This window comes from Frankliniella occidentalis, unplaced genomic scaffold (genome assembly GCF_000697945.3).
Source record: "Frankliniella occidentalis isolate FOCC.00 unplaced genomic scaffold, Focc_3.1 Scaffold46, whole genome shotgun sequence".
In the NCBI taxonomy this organism is placed as follows: Eukaryota; Metazoa; Arthropoda; class Insecta; order Thysanoptera; family Thripidae; genus Frankliniella; species Frankliniella occidentalis.
Window position 1 is genome coordinate 381,092 of NW_026267176.1, and position 3,445 is coordinate 384,536.

The 3,445-nt window shown below is 45.3% G+C and overlaps 1 protein-coding gene across 1 annotated transcript in view; it reads left to right on the top strand.

Annotated features, from left to right (window-relative positions):
- Window positions 1-1,992: 1,992 nt before the first annotated feature.
- Window positions 1,993-3,445, top strand: part of LOC113215629 (proton-coupled amino acid transporter-like protein pathetic) — a 35,888-nt gene continuing 34,435 nt past the window's right edge. The window contains exon 1 of the mRNA XM_026435276.2: window positions 1,993-2,159. The gene's annotated coding sequence lies outside the window, so the exon portion shown is untranslated. The remainder of the gene's footprint in view (window positions 2,160-3,445) is intronic.

Genomic DNA, 3,445 nt, shown 5'->3' on the forward strand with positions numbered 1-3,445 from the left:
ACTTATAATGTGACATGAGCACTCCAAGTAATTCGAAACAACCGCTGGCCCTTCTTCGGCACGCCCATAAACGGCGTGGTACGCTCCGTACGATTGCTGAATCGGTGCCAGGCTCGACGCGTCGTAATGACTCTTACAATGAGGCTTGGGGTGTAGAGGCCTGCCGGTATGTCTTCATTTTGCTCATGTATGACCCTCGTGTGACCCACTGGCACGCAGAGGCTTTCGAGATAATGCCATTCGGTCCTTGCGTAACTCATCAGTAGGTCTTGTTCCGGTGCGTTATAAGCCTCCTAGGGGTTGACTTGCCGAAGTGGTGTGTCCCCTTGTCCTTCCGACTTGCAAAGGCTCACCAGTGGCTCAGAAAAATGGGCGAATAGACCCTACTACTAAAACTCAATTCACGTAGTTTTAAGAAGGGATTTGAATGTACGTAACAGACAAACCCGAAAAACCCTTGCGGTACGGTAAGTTACGGAAAACTGGAAAATTTCTATATTCTATGGAGAGTTTGGTTTTTATTGTTTTCTCTTTTTATTCTTCGTCTTACTCAGTGCCGCCCATCTTTGTAATTCGTTTCTTTTACTTTGCTCTATAGAGCAAAGTACTATAGTAAAAAGCTCCGTTGTTAGCTGCAGAACGGTCACGATTTTCCTGCCACGATCTTCTGCCTGTTGACTTGGTTTGGTGATCAATTCTTTGGTGTTGTTACGAGTGATTTATACTATTAGTTGCAAATAAAACATTCAGGTTATAGTGCCTATTATCCCCCATTGAGAACAAGGTTGTATTTTAATTTTCACGTCTGGGCGAAGCTATTGGTACTATCGACTGGCAGAACAATGCCAGGCCAACCGTTCTGGGCACTGGATGCGTGTGTAATTCGCCCGAAATGTGGTAAGTCTATTCTGATTCTCGTCGCGTTGCGTTGGCGTCTTGTACTGTGTAACTTGCATCAGGAGGGTACTCGACGTCTTGCATTGTAAACCGAAAGGAAAACAAAAACAGAAATATATAAATTTACGTCACTATATAGCAAATTTCGGCATCTATGGCACTCCCCTGAAACGCGGATCGAACGTCCTCAAACGCATGTGCCATACTAGTCTTTTTAACTAATGTTGATGTTCTTCCTGTGCAAGAGGCCCTTTAGAGTACGCCACCATTGTCGTAGGTGCCTTCTTCTTCTTCTTTTTTTTTGCTTGGTCAGTGAGTACATAAGTGTCAAAACTCGCACTGGCTGCTACCAAGAAAGTTCTAGATGTAAGACAGTTACAATTTAAAATTGTGTACACGGTGAAGACGAGCCCCGGAATTCCCTCTAGTTCTCGTCACTTTCCAGGGGAGTTGGAAGCTAGAGTGGGAGGTTGTATTTTTAGGACACGTTTTGTAAATAAATTACAAAATATAGCGTACTTGCAAGAGCAGTTTTTTCACAGTGATTTTGACTTTTCATGCCTTCTACGCAGGGGTCGTTCTTAGAATTCCCAGATGATAACGCGGTACTCAGCGGGGCGCCTTAGTAACTCCACAAAGAGCTTCGGCTGCCAGAGTCCGGGATGGGGTTTGCGAAGAACCGCGTGATCGAAAACAAAAAGATACGAAAATGCAACGCAGCCTCCAGCCTCGCCTCTGGGCTGCGTCATCGTGTGAGTGCTAACATGGCCGGATTGAATTTTTGGAGCAGCTCCACGGAAGCCGAAACGCGACTATAACGTTACCATAAACGGATCAAGAAAACAAGCTATGGTCGCTTTACATACTTTACGTGGTATGACATTTCATTTTTGTCTTCATTTTATTCAACCCCTCGCCAACCCTACTGTTTCATCTTACTATAGATTATGTATTCTTTCGCCTTCGTTTTCTTTCTTTGTGGCTTGTATTGCCAACCTGTCGCGAGCGCAAACACTCACACGCACACACACACACACGCCGGGTGCGAGCGGTGGCGGATGCCGGTTGCGCTGGTCTGGTGGGGCTGGTGGGGCGCTGGGCGCAGCGCTGTCAGTCAGTCACTCGGTCGCGGCTCGTGTTGCGAGTACCTTGTGTCGACCCGCGCTCGTTTCCGCTGCTCTCCGGCTTAGTTGTGTGTGTCGTGCTCAAGAGTACTCAAGCAGCAACCAGGTTCAGCATCACCCCTTTGCCGTGTCTGCGTGGTGAGTTGAAGAAGACGAGTCCTGGGCACACGAACAACGCACGTGGCGTATTATCCTTCAAAACAGAACGAGGGTAATATGCGAGGTGACACTAAGCTACGGCAGACGCCCACTAGATCGCGAAGAACAATCCAAAGGATGTGGAAATATGCATTTTTTTTTAATGCTGTTAAGCGCGACAAAAAATCAGTAATAGGGCAAAAGTACGTTCCCTTGTTCATTAACACTCAAACAGCGGTTCTAAGAACGTCCTATTGTCCCTATGACCTCAGTTAAAATGAAGGCCAAACACTAGGCTGAAAATGTGCAACTTTTACTTCATTATGACTTTAATTGACCTATTCGTATGACATGTCTCTCTTTCTTGTGACGGCAACAGGTTGAAGTCAGTGGACAGTTGCAACAGGTTGAAGTCAGTGGACAGTTACTTGCTTACATTACTATGTGTCGTGAACTTTTTCCGATGAATAATCTTTAATGGCTAAAGTTCTGCATAACAAATTATAAACACATAAATTTACCCTAACCATTAGTGAGGAACCGGTCCCAGTCGTGCCCATCAATCTCGCTACGAAAACGATGAAAACAGAACCCAAATAACAGCCGCCGAAATTTCACTGGTAATAGCACTGTCGCTTCGTGCCGCCGGGGTTTGCGTGCCCCAGCCAGCAGCATCCTGGAATTGTACTGTGCCTTTCTGCCTGGATGAAGTTTTCTGAACTGCGAAAAAAATTAGACCCCTCTGCTCTGTCCGACCGACCTTGAAAACGTGCGGCATTGTTCGCATACACTTGGAACGCAAGTGCGTGAATGTCGCATACTTGTAGGTGTGTGAATATCCATTCGTACTCTAAGGGGGGTAAAGGTGTGAATTTTGCCTAGAAAATTCACACGTTTACCCCCTAAGTGTACGAATGGATATTCACACACCTACAAGTGAGCGACATTTACACACTTGCGTCTCCAGTGTAACTCCAACAAAATGGTCCGCACAATTAAAAATATATTTCTCCAAATTCAATTTTAAAACCTGAAGAAAACCCTCTCAGGCAAGTATACAAAACGGGCCACGTTGGGTCACAGTCTCCAAACTTAATGCGGGTGTTGAAATTATATAAGAGAGTAATCACGCTTATAAATCTAAATTGGCACTGTGTCCACATGGCACCTAATTTATTATAGTAGAGTTTACAGGTCACTCGGTTACAACCACACTTCTCTACAAAAAAGAATCTGACGGACCTAACTGCTAGGTTTGACTGAAATAGAGTGAAGGAAAGGATCCA